The sequence below is a fragment of the Zingiber officinale genome, chromosome 5A, assembly GCF_018446385.1.
Source record: "Zingiber officinale cultivar Zhangliang chromosome 5A, Zo_v1.1, whole genome shotgun sequence".
Lineage (NCBI taxonomy): Eukaryota > Viridiplantae > Streptophyta > Magnoliopsida > Zingiberales > Zingiberaceae > Zingiber > Zingiber officinale.
In genome coordinates this window covers 68,730,322-68,747,989 of record NC_055994.1, presented here as the reverse complement: position 1 = coordinate 68,747,989, position 17,668 = coordinate 68,730,322, and positions in this window count along the sequence as shown.

The window sequence follows — 17,668 nt, the reverse complement described above, 5'->3', positions numbered from 1 at the left end:
CAATAGATAATTGTATCTATTTCTAAGGATCTATGATGAACCTGAAGGGTTGTACAGATGCAGATTGGGCATGAGACCTTGATGACAGAGAATCCACATCTAGCTATACCTTCTTGCTAAATGGTGGTGTCATCTCATAGCAAGAAGTAGTCTTATGTAGCCTTGTCAACAATGGAAGTTGTATGGTTTAGCTTGTGTAGCCTTGTCGACAATAGAAGATATATGACTTGGCTTGTGTAGCCTTATCGACAATTAAAGCTGTGTGGCTTGCGCATTAGTTGTGCAATAATATGTCTGGTTAAAAAGGTTCCTAAAGCATTTGAAGATTGCTGAAGATAGTGGGAGTCCTGTTTGTGACAGTCAAAATGAGGATCCCAAATATCACAGCAAAGGCAAGTATATAGAATTAAGTATAATTTTGTAAGGGATATTGTGGACAAGAAAATGTTAATTCTTGAGTATATCCCTACACGTACTATGCTTGCAGATCCTTTTACTAAGTCATTGACTAAAGAGTCATTTCAAAAAATGGGAAGTCTTTGTAACTTCGTAAAAATATAACACGTTATAAAATGTCATGATATATTCAGTGTATAAGTTGTTACATTTTGAATTAAAGTCTCGATGAGAATGTTGGCAGGTTGAGATTTGTCCACTTACATGGACAATCATCTCTATTTGTTAAATATAAATAGAGGTAAGACTGTTACTTATGAGACATCTTATGTAGCTGTGAACTAAGACATATCCATAAGTTAAGGTCGCCTTGATAATTATGTCAAGATGAGATCATTTATGTTGAATAATGATCGAAGTAAATGAACTCACTATTTACTAAACCTGTTGAAAGCCAGATTAGAATTCATATGTTGAATTTAGGATTAGACATTAGGTATGTCTAGATCAAAATCTGTACGATGTTAAAATTTGGAAATAAAAACATGCACTCTTTTTAGTAAAGAGAATAACATCGTAGCATGTGATTCATACCACATGTGCTATGACGACAATAAGGGTAGTAGGAGAATGGATCCCTGTTTCTCTACTATATGAGACCTTTGAGATTATAAGTTAATCTCAGTTTCTGCCTTAGTGACTATTTAGCTGTTTACTTGAAGTTTTAATCAGTTTTTGCTACTTTAGAATATATCCTATGGTTATGGATGATTTGATCTATGAAACATAACTAGGAAAGCGACTGATTGGAATGAATAGATTTTAGCTAAAAATGAAGATTAAATAGATTTACATCTTTTGATATTATTCACTAGTCGACCCATTTCTATTATGTATAGAAATGAATGTGAATATTGCATATAGAATATGCTCTTAACATAATGGTCATTATAAGGGATTAGAGATGTTCATATTGATGTAAATAAAGATTATTTAATTTGGGTAAATAGCAAGACATAGAAATATCTAAGATAATGACTATGTGCCACTAGGAGATTGGATGTTTCCTGGATAAAGGCTATGTACTACCATGACAAAGAGGCTATGTGTCATTATGAGGATGTCTCTAATTCATTGCTCAAAGAGCGGCTATGTAAGGTGTAAAAATCTTCTTAGCATCTATCGCTCAATGTGCTTGTTGTCACATAAATCATCTTCCCTAAAATGTGAATTGGATGTTCTTATTTGGTCTTTGTAACTAACTAGTTCTTATTTAGTCTTTGTGATTAATTAGTGTTTTGCTCTAGTCTTCGTGACTTGATCGTCATATAGTCTATGTGACTTATTTGGTCTTTGTGACCAATTAATGTTTAGCTTTGGCCTTGTGACATGATCATCTTGTAGTCTCTGTGACCAGATAACCTTTATGGATTGACTTATACGAGTGGGAGATGTTGGGCGTTGCATTAGTTGCAACGTTAGGAAGACGAAGGGGTGCCCATTCACCTTCATCTTCCTCTATTATATGCCATCAAAGCATCAGTTACAAACCGATGCTTTCTTTTTATATAATGAAGTGTCCAAGAGTAATCGAAAGGAGGAAGAAGGTGATCAGTGTGTGCACAGCGGAGGTGACGGTGGGCAAAGAAGAACATTCAAGATTGGTTTGTCCAATCTCACAATAGGGATTTGGTTTGTGAACCATGAAGAGCTTTCCAATTCTTTGATCATTCTTTCGTTAGCAAGTCTTGTCGGCACCGATTGCAGATCTGCGGGAGATCGCTGTAAGTATTTACTGTTTTTCATGCTTTAGAACTATCAACAATATCATGATTGATTGAATATTTAACAACTGAAAGTCCAATATGGAGTTGACAAAGATGAAGTCCAAATGAATTATGGATAACCAAACACTTGGTAAAGATGAAGTCCAAATAGGTCATGAATGACTAGACACTTAATAATTGGAAGTCCAATTGAGAGTTGGTAAAGACAAAGTCTAAGCAGATCATGAAGGACCAGACAATTAACAATGGTTAAAGTCCTAACAAATCATGAAAAATGGAATGTTAGGCATGAAAAGTGAAGTCTTAATAGGTTATAGAGGATCATATATTAGATACAATAAGGGGAGTCCAAATAGGTAAAGGAGATTAACCATTAACCCAATAAGTTATTAACCCAATAAGTCATTAACCCAATAAGTCATTAACCCAATAAGCCTAATTATCTCATAATTGGCTCTTAGGACTAATACTAACAATCTTCTACTAGCACTAGTAACAATCACTACATAAGATGACACTAACACTTTGGAGTAACCCATTATATTTAAGGTCCATAGTATTTTAGTCAAACTAAAATAAACTCATCTCCAATCCAATATATTCTTTGTGTATAACCCAATAGGCTCTTATAACATTGGCAATGTATCCAAATCAATATTTTAGATACATAAACAATGACTGACATCTAGCAAGGCATCATTACTACCCAAGTGACGAGAATGTCGAGATCCGACCTAACCTATCTTTGTATATTATCTTGCATGAATCAATCCTTCTATTCTTGATATCTAGAATGATCAAAAAGGTATAGACCATGTCATTCTCTTATCAATCTTTGTGTTTCTTGATCCCTAAGTAGATACACTCAATCAAATAAGCTTAATATCTCATATTGACTAATTTGAGCATGGTCATGCTTTCTTGCATCATACTTAATCAAAGGGCCCACAGATATCACTTCCGTCATATGGAAGGGATAGATCTCATCTACATCACTCACATCCCTCCGCATAACTTATTGCATACTCAGTGATCGACTTTATAATCTACCTTGTTACAGGTGACGTTTGACTAAAGTACATAATTTCTTATGTAGAGAATTATAGTGACTTTAAGTTTAAGGACTATTCATACCAATAGTCACTATAAGAATGTTTATGACACTAATATAACAATCCATGAAACATCTCATAGTGGGCCAATTCAATACATATTTTCTAATATATACCCATGTGCCAATATAATATCTTATATCCATGACTTATGAGATTAAGTCATCAATTGACCTATATACTAGTCTCAATGCATTAATATTGTCCTTGCATATTAATGTTTGACTAGGAATAGTTAAGAGTATTGTCTATATATATCTACAGGCTCTCACTATTAATTCAACCAATTGATATACTGTAAACTAGAACCTACTACCCTAGGACATTATTATACTTCTTCATCTGACATAGATCTGAAGTAAATATAATATCTAAAACTCTGCCTTTTATTATTAAAATATGATACAATATATCCCAAGTCAATCAACTATTGATTGACTCTTAGGGCTTACACTAACAATTTCCTTATGTCACTAGTGTCAATCACTGAAATATCTAATATCCATTGACCTAGTGTGATCATCATACTTCCTCTGTGCAAAAGTCTTGGTCAATAGATCCATAATGTTAGCATCAGCCGATACTCTGCATAATCTCACATCTCTTTTATTGATGATCTCTCAAATGAGATAGAACCACCATAGTATCTAATACACAACACCACCATTTAAGTAAAATACATACCCTGACTATGATCTAGAATCATCCTTGTAGTTTAGAAGATGACATTGGTGTAACCCTTTACAGTAAGTTCTTCATCACCTCCAAAGATCAAGAAATAATCTTGAGTTCTTCTCAAGTACTTATGAATATTTTTGAATGTTGTCCAGTGACCTTCACCTAGATCTGACTGGTATATGCTCATTATGCTTAATACATATGAGACATCAGGGAAAGCATAAAGTATGGCGTACATAATAGACTCTATAGAAGATGCATAAGGAATCTAATCCATGTAGTCCCTTTTTTCCTTAGAAGAGGGGGGATTGAGTCTTCTAAAGACTCACACCATGTGACATCTGCAAGAATCCCTTCTTGGAATTCTGCATGGTAAAATGATTAAGCACCTTGTCAATATATGTACTCTGACTTAGACCAAGCAATCTCTTAGATCTATCTCTATAGATCATGATACCTAATAAGTCTTTCATTGAGAAATAATTCTCAAGCCAAGTCTTCAAAGACTGCAGTGTAGGGATATCATTTCTAATGAGAAATATATCATCTACATACAAGATTAGAAAGATGACTGTACTCCCATTGACCCTTTTATAGACATAAGGTTCATCTTCATTCTTTATGAAACCAAACATTTTGATCGCATCATTGAATTGAAGATTCCAACTTCGAGAAGCTTGATTTAATCCATAAATGGACCTTTACAACTTACATACCTTTCCAACATTCTTTAGATCTACAAAACCCTTAGATTGTATCATGTACACATCCTCGAGTAGATTTCCATTCAGAAATATAATTTTGACATCTATCTGGCAGATCTCATAATCATGGTAAATGGCAGCAGCAAGCATGATCTGAATAAACTTAAGCATCACAACTAGTGAAAAGGTTTTATCATAGCATATACTATGAATCTGCTTGAATCCTTTAGCTATCAATCACCCCTTATAGGTATGTAGATGACCATCCATGTTAGACTTTCTTTTAAAGACCCAGTTACACCCAATAGGTTTAATCCCTTCAAGTGGATAAATCAAAGTCTATACTTAATTGGTGTACCTGGATTCCATTTTAGATCTAATGGCCTCTAGCCATTTCTCATAATCTGGGCTCCTTACAACTTCTTGATAGGATATCATGTAGGCTCATTGAGACCAACAAGCACTACATCACCATGGTCAGACGAGAAAAAAGAATATTTTTTAGGTTGATAAAGGGTCCTATCAACTCTGCATAGAGCTTATTCTACTTAAATAAGTTATTGCTCCATAACTTCTTATGGTGTAATAAAATCATAATCCATAACATCTCGTGGTACATGTTCAATTTCCATTAAGACCTCAATGCTTGTTTGTGTATCTTGAATTTCTTCAAGATCGACTTTACTCCCACTAATTCTTCTAGAAATAAAATCTCTTTCTAGAAAAATATCATTTCTAGCAACAAACACTTTGCCTTGTGTGGGATTATAAAAGTAATATCTCTTTATTTCCTTGGGATATCCTACAAAATTGTACTTGTTTGATTTGAGTCCTAGTTTTCTGAGACTTATTGTCAAATGTAAGCCTCACATCTCCAAATCTTTATGAAAGACATCTTGAGACTCTTCCTAGTCCATATCATATATGGTATCTTTATGACCACTTTAGATAGAATATGATTAAGTGTGAAAGCAACTGTCTCTAGAGCATATCCCCAGAAAGAAGTAGGAAGATCTGTATGACTTATCATTAATCGTACCATATCTAATAAAGTATGATTTCTCCTTTCTAATACATCATTCCACTGTGGTGTTCTAGGTGGAGTGAGTTGAGATATAATCACAAACTCAACGAGATGGTCACGAAACTCTTGGCTAAGGTATTTCCCACATTGATCTGATCAAAGCATCTTAATATGCTTTCCAAGTTGATTTTATACTTTATTCTTGAATTTTTTTAACTTTTCAAAGGATTCAAGCTTGTGTCTCATGAGATAACATAGTCATATCTACTAAAATCATCAATAAAGGTAATGAAGTATTGATAGCCTCCTCTAGCTGCTATATTGAAGGGTTGCATACATCAGTATGTATGAGTCCTAACAAATCGTTAACTCTTTCGCTGTGTCTACTAAATGGAGTCTTTGTCATCTTACCTAGTAGACAAGATTCGCATACCTCATATAATTCAAAATTAAATGAGTCTAAAAGTCTATCCTTATGGAGTTGTGATATGTGATTCTCATTTATGTGACCCAAATGGCAATGCCAGAGATATATTTAGTTTAGATAATTAGATTAGAACTATTTGGTATTTATGTTATAAATTATATTTTCAAAGTTTAGAATATAGAGTACATTCATAAGATGTGCACTACAATAAAATATTTTATTGAAATAAACAGAATAACATTTATCTTTTATTACAAATGAAAAACCTTTCTTGTCTAAACAAGAAATAAAGATAATGCTCTTAGTTAAAGAAAATACATAATAACACTCTTTAAGCCCTAAATAACCCCACTAAGTAAAGATAAGGAATATGTTCCTATAGTTATAGCAACAACCCTTGCCCCATTGCCTACTCATAGGTCCATTTTGTCCTTCATCAATGATCTACTATTTCTCAACCCTTATACATTCATACAAATGTGAGATGAACAGTCAATATCTAATACCCATGAAGAAGAAATAAATAAATTGACTTCTATAATATATATACCTGAGGTAGAAGCCCTACTTCTCTTCCTTTTGACTTTCTCTAGGTACAATTTACAGTTCCTCTTCCAGTGTCTGGTCTCACCGCAATTAAAGCAGGTTCCTTCTTTAGCCACCCCACATTTGGGTTTCAATGCATGAGACTTGCCTTTTCCTTTAGCCTAGGTCTTACCCTTACCTTTGGGCTGTCATTTGCCTTTACCTTTTTGCACCATCAAAATGGTACTAGGTTTTGCCTTCTTAAGGTTGAGTTCAGCAATTCTCAATATGCTTAACATCTCAGGTAATGGCTTGTCAATTTCATTCATGTTGTAGTTCATGACAAATTGACTATAGCTCTCAAGTAATGACTGCAGAATAAGATCAGTGACCAATTCTTTGTTGGAGCAATTCTGATGGTCCATGCGACCATGTGTTTTGGTGTTTCAGTAAATGGTTTAAGTTAGGTTTACCCTTGTATTTGATATATGTATTTGAGTTGTGCAGGTTTGCGGGATATACATATGACTCAGGTTGATGGCTTCGGGTCCGGTGAAGGATGGAGCATCCGAGGGACCGTAGACAAGGTAGCAAGGACAAGGGTTGAGGGAAGTGACTTCGAGGATACACAAAGGATGACATTGGGATGAGCCGCGGGCTTGGGTGCATCCAAGGGACAAGAGTCAAAGGAAGTACGCTTGAAGACAAAAGGTCAAGAGTGCAACGAAGAGTCAAGTGAGTCGTAAGGGTGAGGGTCCGAGTGCTAAGAGATTGTACTCGGGTACCAATCGATTGGTGGTTTCATCAGTTGACTGGTGTTGTAGACTGGGCAGTCGACTAGGAGCGAACAGAATGCTTCTGTTAGCTTGGCCAGTGTGGAGCAGTCGACTGGTATCGAGTCGTTCGGATATAACGGTCGAATCTCCACATAGGGCAGTCGACTGGTACTTTCACCAGTCGACTAGTAGGTGGGGTTTTCCAACCCATGGCTTATATAACCAAGCCTTGGGAGCTTGGTTAAGGTTGACAAAATTAGTGGTGGTTAACCCTAATTAGTAGTCAACTAGTGCCCTAGCAATTCGAGTGCTCTTGGTCGAGTAGTGGCGAGGTTTCTTCACTGACAAGGAGGATTGTCCTAGCCTGAGTTTTCAGGGATTAATCCACCGACGAATAGGGATCGTCCACCTCAAGGACAAGTCGTGGAGTAGGAGCTCTAATCTCTGAACCACGAAAATCATCGTGTTAGCTGTTTGCTTGTTTTTCTTTGTCTTTAGCCTCCTTTGTATTTATATTAGTTTGTATTTCCGCTGTGCAAACTAACAAGTGTAGGAAGCTATCGATTTAGGGGTGACGTCCATTCAACCCCCCTTCTAGCCGGCCAGCCGATCCTCTAATAAGTGGTATCAGAGCGAGGCCGCTCTCCGTCGAACTAACCGCCAAGGAAGCAAAGATGACCAGCTTGATAGATTCGCCAAAGTTTGAAGGAGGAAGTTTATGGGGCATCACCTTTTGGATGGTGAAGATGAAGAACTTCTTCGAGATGGATTGGGATACAATGATGGTGGTGGAAGAACCATTCGAAGTCCCTAAAGACAAGAAAGGGAAGAAGCTCCGACCATGATATTGGATGGAGGAGAAAAACACACGATCGGAGTCCAATTCAAAGGTAATATCAATTTTGGTAAATATTTTGCCTTCTAACGTGATAAGTTGTGTAGGAGAATACAAGAACACTCACAAGTTGTGGAGTAAAGTGAAAATGGTTCTAGGAAAAGAACTCATACCTACACAAGAAGAAGAAAAATCTGAATAAACGGATGAAGAAGATCAAGTAGAGAAGTAGCAACCGGAAGTTGAGCAATGTTCAACATCCGAGGAGGAGAAGGAAGTGTTGGTCCCCATGGGTGTTTTGATGTGATCAACCAAGTTGGTTAGGACCTGCTTTGTGTTTGATCCCTATGTCTGAGTGTGCAGGAGCTTAGAAGCGCAGGAAGTCGAGCGGAAGACACAGCTAGCGAGAAGGACGACACGGGAAGGGAGCTGACGGGCTCGGTGCGTCCAAAGGACGAGAGAGCTGCGGAAGAGTACTCCGGTGGACGAGAAGAACATGTGCGGCGTTCGAGGGACGAGAAGCCAGATGGAAGCCTACTCGAGGAGAAGGCTGGAAATTAGGTTCGGGTGAGCCCTATTTCGGTTGGTCGGAATCACCCAAAAGAACGAAACTTCGGAAGACGAAGCAAAGAAGCAAGCAAGATGGAAAAGCTTCCAGCCAGCTTGGAGGCACCTTCATCAGGCTTAGAGGCGCCTTCATCAGGCTTAGAGGCGCCTCCAGCTTGAGGGCGCCTTCAACCCCTGTTGAAGGCGCCTCGAACCTGGCAGAATTGAACGTTGAGCTGTTTGGATAAAGTTTTATCCCCTCTCTCGTTGGAGGCACCTTGGACCTTGTTGGAGGCGCCTTGGACCCTCGAGATAGACTTTCCAGGAGCTATATAAAGGCCCCTGGAGCTAGGAAATAAACAACAACTCAAGCAATCAACTCTGTAGTCATTCCTAGCAACTAGTGAGCGTTCTAAGTGTGTAAAAAGGCCTCTCCGCCTACAGTGAAGGAGACTCTGCTAGTGCGATCTTTGACTACCTTGCATTAACAATCGTCTTGGTTGTAACCAAGTTAAAATTTTGTCTCTTTTTATTTCTACTTTTAATTTTATTATAGTTTCTTTATTTTTGAGTTGAAAGATCCAAGGAGGGTAGTTTTATTTTTCAGAAGCAATTCACCCATCTCTTGCCGGCCTCCACTGCACCTACAATTTAAAAACTAATGCATGCTTAAATAGATTTCCAAAATCAAAAATTAGAATTTATGGAAAACTGAATTGGTACATTAGAAACCATCAGGGTCAACTTAGAAGAGTGCCCAAGAACTATGTACCCACTAAATTTTTGAATAACCCTGTAGGAAGGAACCTCTATTGGGTTCCGAAATCTGTGCTAAATTAATTTATTTAATTGAAATCTTACAGTGAGAAAATTAAACTTTGAGTTTCTTTATGGAAGTTTTGTCTAAGGAAGTGGTTGTTGCTCCAATAACCAAGAAGGCTTAGTGTCTCGCCACGACCTGGAAGCCGAAATATCGAAATAAAAATGTTTAATTAACTTTCTGATAAAGCATTCAAATTAAAATTAAATAATTCTTTGAAAAGTTGTTAAACATTTCCTTAAAAATTGATTTTTTAATTATCTAGAAAAATGTCTCTTGAAAGTTTTACTTAGAAATTTTTAAATTCTAAAAGTAAATTTTTTTTACTTAGAAATTATTTTGAAAAATTCAAACAAATCATTTTAGTTAGAATTCTTTTGTCACTTATAAATTTTACTTATATTTTTTTAAAAAAAAATTATTTTACTTAGAATTTTTTTTCTATTTTTGAGAATTCTATAAATTCAGTTTACTTAGACATTTTTTCATCTTAAATTAGAAATTTTTCTAACTTAAAAAAAATTTGCTAAAATGTTTTCTGTTACCCCGTTTTTGCTGTGATCAAAGGGGGAGAGAAAGGTACAAGTTTAGAGAAGTACATGTTTAGGGGGAGAGAATTTTTTAAAATTAAAAATATTTTTTCTGATTAACTCTTAATTTAGTAGTTGCAATTTTATTTATTGCAAACTGATGCTTAACATGTTAGTTTAGTAATTTTCTTTTAAAATTACTTTTCTGTCTATTTTAACCCTAACTTGAACTTGGGTCGATGCACATCAAAAAGAGAGAGATTGTTGGTCCCCGTGGGTGTTTTGATGTGATCAACCAAATTGGTTAGGTCCTGCTTTATGTTTGATCCCTGTGTCTGAGTGTGCAGGAGCTTAGAAGCGCAGGAAGTCGAGCGGAAGACGCAGCTAGCGAGAAGGATGACACGGGAAGGGAGCTGACGGGCTCGGTGCGTCCGAAGGACGAGAGAGCTGCGGAAGAGTACTCCGGTGGACTAGAAGAATGTGCGCGACATTCGAGGGACGAGAAGCCGAACCGAAGCCTTCTCGAGGAGAAGGCTGGAAATTGGGTCCGGGTGAGCCCTATTTCGGTTGGCCAGAATCACCCAAAAGAACGGAACTTCAAAAGACGAAGCAAAGAAGCAAGCAAGCTGGAAAAGCTGCCAGCCAGCTTGGAGGCGCCTACATCAGGCTTGGAGGCGCCTCCAGCTTGAGGGCACCTTCAACCCCTGTTGAAGGCGCCTCGGACCTGGCAGAAGTGAACGTTGAGCTGTTTGGATAAAGTTTTATCCCCTCTCTCATTGGAGGCGCCTTGACCTTGTTGGAGGTGCCTTGAACCCTTGGGATAGACTTTCCAAGAGCTATATAAAGACCCCTGGAGCTAGGAAATAAACAACAACTCAAGCAATCAACTCTGTAGTCATTCCTAGCAACTAGTGAGCATTCTAAGTGTGTAAAAAGGCTTCTCTGCCTACAGTAAAGGAGACTCTGCTAGTGCGATCTTCGACTGCCTTGGATTAACAATCGTCTTGGTTGTAACCAAGTTAAAATTCCGTCTCTTTTTATTTCTGCTTTTAATTTTATTATAGTTGCTTTATTTTTGAGTTTAAAGATCCGAGGAGGGCAGTTTTATTTTTCAGAAGCAATTCACCCTCCTCTTGTCAGCCTCCGCTACACCTACAGGAAGATGAGGTATCATCAACATCCTCAAAGGTTGAAGAAGAAGCCAAGACAGAAGAAGAAGTCTTGAAAGTCAACCTAGTGAGCACCTCCACTGAAGCAAAGTCAAAGGACCACATTGTGTGCTTCAGGTGCAATAAGAAGGGACACTACAAGAGTAGGTGTCCAATGGGCACAAAAGAGGTAAATCCTAAACCTACTCAAATTATTTAAACACTAACAAGAGTTGTAGGAATGAAGAAGCCCAAAGGAGGAGATTGTGCATCATATGCTTCATGTGTTGAGAGAAGTGCCACTACCATACCAAATATCCCAAGAAGGAAAAGATCAAGAAGTTAGCACAATTGAAGAAATGGGAGAAAGATAAGAAGAGGAGCTCAAGTCTAGGGGGAGCTTCAAGGATAAGGGAGGTATACCCTAACTTGAATTGTAATTCAAATTCTTATTCTCCCATACATGCTAGAAATAATTTCCATTATTTACCCATGCAAAATTTTAGATTTAGATATCATGATAGGAATAGGGTAAATGTAGATCATAACCTTAGGAGACTCATTCATGATAAATCTAGAAATTGTAGACCTATGGAGAACCAAGACATCAATCCCAAGAAGGGGAGACACATGCCTAGGAAGGGAAGGTCTAGCAATGTCCAATGTGGACAAGTCAATTCTAGGTTTAGGAACCTAGAAAGGAAAAAATCAAGCTTTAAATGCAAAGCTTGATAGTTTGGAGAAAACCCTAGCTAGATTCACTGTTGGATCTAGAGGGTTGAGCATGGTGTTGGGTAGTCAAAGACCCAATAATGATAGATCAAGTTTGGGATACCGATCTAATGTCTTCAATGCTAAGGGAAAGTCTTATGCTAGGGTTGCATATGACTATAGCAAGGAGAAGTCAATAAATGTTAAGGGAAAGTCATTTAATGGTAAAAAGAAATTATCCAAGGACAAGGTGTCCAAAATTAAGAAGGTTAGGTTTGTAGGCAAGTGTCACCGGAGGTGCACCGATGTGGCCTAGCAATTATAGATGAGTCACTTAGGGATGTGACCAAGGTTAAGAGCTCTAGGGGGAGCTCAAAGAGCCAATTTGGGATCCATGGCCAATGGATCTCAAGTGGGATTTACTTGGGAGTCTAGAGGAGCCATGGAGTGTGTCAAATGATTTGGAGACGGACTTGAGTCTCAAACCTAGAGAATTGACACACATGGGATGTGTTTCATGCTTAGAAATATGACATTGGGGTCATATAGTATGATAATTGGTTTTGGATGTATAGATGTCATATAAACCAAATGCTAGGAATGCATTGTGGTTTAGTATGAGCAAATATATCAAGAGGAAACCAAAACTAGGACTTTAGGTCAAGGTTCAATTGAACCATTTAGCTAGTTTTGGATTTTGTGTCAATCTTGGGATTGGTGATAGATATATTTTTTAATGTATTTTTTCTCAAGTAGACATGGGTAAAACAGATCTCTCCACAAAATTTGGAGATTTTTTGATGTCTGTGAAATTTTTTGTGCATTTTTAAAATTGGGTTCAAAATATTATTTGGGTTGAAAATAGTGTATCAGTCAATTGGTGCAGTTACCAGTCAACTGGTAACAGTATTTGTCAAACACAGAATGATTCTGTGAGTTTGTTTCGATAAGGGCAGTCGATTAGTACTTCTGTCAGTCAACTGATACCAACCTGAAACTATTTTTCAACGTTGGATTTGACCAAGTCAGCTCGTATATGTGTATGAGATCCATGAGGGATAAATACACAAGTTTAGGGACAGGTTGATGATCAAGTTTCAACAATTGGGATATTGTTGAAGCTTTTTAATGTTAGGCAAAGGGGGAGAAATAAGGTTTAGTTAGGAAAACCTAAAAATACCTTTGTGGTGGTGAAAATCCTAGCTTGGAAGCTTAGGTGTAGGGAGTCTTGTGATAGGTTCTTAAATAGCCCTGTGGGAAATTTCTAGCTCAATGGGGAGCATTGGTGTAGGGGGAGCCTTGTGATATGTTCCAATGCATGTTGTATTATTTTTGTTTCAGCAGTGTAAGTCTAAGTGTGTAGCCTAGGCGGTGTAAGTCCAAGTGTATAGCTTTGGCAACGTAAGTTCATTCGGCAGTGTAAGTCCAAGTGTGTAGCCTTGGCTACGTAAGTCCATTCGGCGGTGTAAGTCTAAGTGTGTAGCCTTGCCAACGTAAGTCTATTCGGCGGTGTAAGTCCAAGTGTGTAGCCTTAGCAATGTAAGTCCATTCGGCGGTGTAAGTCCAAGTGTGTAGCCTTGACATCATAAGTTCATTGTTTTTAGTATATTGTTTTGCTATTATGTTTTCCCTAACTTAAACGTATTGTCAAACATCAAAAAGAGAGAGATTGTTGGAGTAATCCCGATGGTCTGTGCGTCCATGTGTTTTGGTGTTTCGGCAATTGGTTTAAGTTAGGTTCACCCTTGTATTTGAGTTGTGCAGGTTTGTAGGATACACATATAACTCAGTTTGATAGCTTCGGGTCTGGTGAAGGATGGAGCATCCGAGGGACCGTGGACAAGGCAGCAAGGACAAGGGCTGAGGGAAGCGACTTCGAGGCATACGCAAAAGATGGCCTTGGAATGAGCAGCGGGCTTGGGTGCATCCAAGGGACGAGAGCCAAAGGAAGTAAGCTTGAAGGCAAGAGGTCAAGGTTATAATGAAGAGTCAAGTGAGTCGTAAGGGTGAGGGTCCGAGTGCTGAGAGATTGTACTCTGGTACCAGTCGACTGGTGGTTTCATCAATCGACTAGTGTAGTCGACTAGGCAATCAACTGGGAGCGAATAGAATTCTTCTGTTCATTTAGGCAGTGTAGAGCAATCGACTGCTACTTTCACCAGTCGACTGATTGTTATACTCCGCAAGTGTACGGAAATGTCGCAAGTAATATAAAAGATTATCGTATCCACAGGGACTGGAATAAGCACTAGAAATGTCTCAATGCGAATTAGCTAAACAACTATCCAATCGTTTCAAATGCAAAGTGAGGGTAAACAAATCTAATATTAAAGATCAACAAACAAGAGTTTAGTGTTTTGGGTTATGATAAAGGGAGATTCTAGGAGTTTCGGTTTCTTTGTAAGATTTCTTGAATGTAAATGGTTCACCAATTCTTTTCCCTCAATTGTCAAACACTTGTAGAAAGTTGTCGGTTCTCTCTTGCAATAGATAATCGGCTAAGGACTGAGAAATGTATCTAAATATGATCAATTAGATGTGAACCTACGTTGTCCTTACACAGAAGCGCACCTATTACTATGCCTTCCTCGGATATCAACATAGAAGCCCACAACTTATTAATCTATCAAGATACAAGGAACTAATCACAAAATCCATCCTACTCTCTTGAATATTCCTATTTCCTCTTCAAGATTATCTCTCAAACGTCCTTACACGGGCTTGCACCTGTCACGTGGATCCCTCGGATGATCGAGTGAGAGTTTATCTCTACAAAGTCCACAAGAAATCCAAACAATCAATCAAGAATGAGAATTAAGCACAAATCACCATTAATCATTCGAGATCTAATTGATACAAGCAAGACAATGTCATTGAAACAAGAAAATGGCAAATCCATAAGAAATTACATCAATCCATCATACAAATACTCCCTTAATCCTAGAATACAAGATCTACTCCATGAATCAAGGAAGAAAACCCGAAGAAATAAAGATTACAAGCATTTCTTAAATCCCCAATCCAAGAAACCAAGAAGAGGGGGAAAGAGCAAACTTATCTACGAAGAAGCCTCGTCTTCGGATCCAATCCTCGCTCCGGAGTCGAAATCGTTAAGATCTCCCTTAGAATCGCCCAGAAATCCTCCCAAGAATGGGAGGAAACCCCCAAATCTTGCCTTCTTCCAAAGGGGAAGAGATCCCCTTTCAATTCATGAAGGAAGGTTTAAATAGAGGTGGAAATCGGGCGCCACACGGCCCCACGACACGGCCGTGTGAGATTCACACGGCCATGTCCAATTCCTTCTCTACCAAAGTTGCACGGCCGTGTGACTCCTCACGGCCAGGACCCTTCTGCTCTCTGGAAATGCTACACGGGCGTGTGGTGCACACGGCCACCACCTGCTTGGTCTCTGGAAACTTCACACGGCAGTGTGATGCACACGACCACCACCTGCTTAGTCTCTGGAAACCTCACACGACCACCACCTGCTTGGCCTCTGGAAACCTCACATGGCCGTGTAGATGCACACGGCCATGTAAGGCATCTGCTCTGATTTCTTCAAATCAAGACACGGCCGTGTGAGATTCACACGGCCATGTCCTCTTCCCTTCCTGTTAAGACTACACGGCCATGTGTGGTACACGACCTGATGCTCTCTCCCTTCAATTACCTCCAAGCTTGCCCGAGGACGCATAATCTTCACCAATTTCGACTCCTGTGTACAGAAAATGCACAAAAAGTAAATCTCCGAACCAAAAGAGTAAATATGCTAAAAGGAAAGCTGGAAGTATAAAAATGCATAGATCAAGCATGCTCAAAGTATGTAAATGTGCGTAAAAACATGCATAAAAGAGTATATAATCTACGCACATCACACCCCCAGACTTAAACCTTTGCTTGTCCTCAAGCAAAATGCTGCAGTCTAAATGCATATGTTCTACAACACATTCATAAAACCTAGTGCACTTTCCTAATTCTATCAAAAAGTTTCATTAACAAGCATGATCATGGAAACAAGTAAAGTATGGTTCAAGCATAAGAATCTTGTGCACAGTGTAAAAGTAACTCAACACCCTTCAAGTTTCAATCCATGTCCTAGTCAAGTCGTCATCAAATTTGAATTCCTAATGTTTTCAGTGAAAGACAAGTAACCAGTGATAGGCACTTACTCACCATTCACTTGGTTCATATTTCTCAACTAACCCAAGGTCTCAAAGGTGTGCTCAATCTCAAGGGAAGCTAAGCAGTCATTTCCCCAGTAACCTAACTCGGTCTCAAAGGGGTGACTTGCTAGATTCCACTCATGACAACTGTTTTTTATATCCCTTTTTTTTTTTTTTATAAGTGTTTGCATTGTGCAAAACTTATTCACAAATGTACTTTTAACACACATGTTGGGATATTTTGATTTTTCCAAATGAGCTTTAATGATTTGAGCCTCATCCAGTAACCAAAATGAAAGTTGAGAAATCACCATGGAAACCAAGTACTAAGCAAACAAGATGAATCATGACTATTTCAATGACATCAACTATTCAAGCATCAAGCACAAGTGTAGTGAAGATAAAATCCTTAAGGTTGAACCAAAACTAAAACTCATCACCATAAGATTCTTAGCTTATTAATGCTTCCCAAGATAGAAAAAAGAACTACACAAAGTTTACTACTAGCATCATTCGAATATCATGAATCAAGACAATAATCGTGCTAACATTTTACTTGAATCCAAGAAAGCATATAAGTGAAGATTTGATGTTCTCAAAAAATTTTTTGCCATGATTATTTCAAAAACAAGCAAAATAAAGCAACAAGCAATGAAAATAAGAACCAACATGAAAAACTAACAAAAACTAAAAACTGAAAACCAAACTAAACAGTACATGACACCCCCCCAGACTTAAACTTTTCATCGTCCCGATGAAATCAATATGGTGGAGGAGGTGGAGGTGGACGAGGAAAAGGGGGTCTACGACGTGGTTGGCCAATAGGAAAACTAGGAAAACCTGGAATCTCACCCAAGGATCTATGATACTCATATAAAGCATCTACTTGTTGGCTAGTAAGTGTCATGCTCTGCATAAAATCTCTCATCCTAGCCTGATCAGTATCATAGTCTTGCACAAACTCAGCCACTTGACCTTGAAAATTCCTCGTAAACTGAAAATGATTTTGTACCTCCCTAAACTGATCATCAGATAAAGAGAAGCGACCCTCCAACATTTTTCGTTGGGCATCTTGCTTCTCATGAAGTGATTCTAGAGACGTACGAAAATCTGAAAAATCAAACCTAGACGATCCCGTGCCATATGCAAAAGAATGCCTAGCCGGCTCCATAAAACTAGAAGGTTGCGGGCGTCCAAATGACGAGGGCTCATGATGTGGCTCAGTGTCTCCAGGTATAGAAGGGTTATCCTCAAAATCTAACTCAGAAATTACCCAATTAGTTGGGTTACGAATAGTAGTTCGTTCAGGAAAAGGAAGGGGTAAAGGAGAACCACTCCTCCTAGGAAACGCGAAACCATTCTCATCCCGAACGATCATTTTCATAGCAAGACATGCATCAATGTCAATCATGTCATTACCATGAATTATTTCCAACCCATCAACATCAAGATCTAAATTATAAGCTATTCGAGTAATCAAACCATC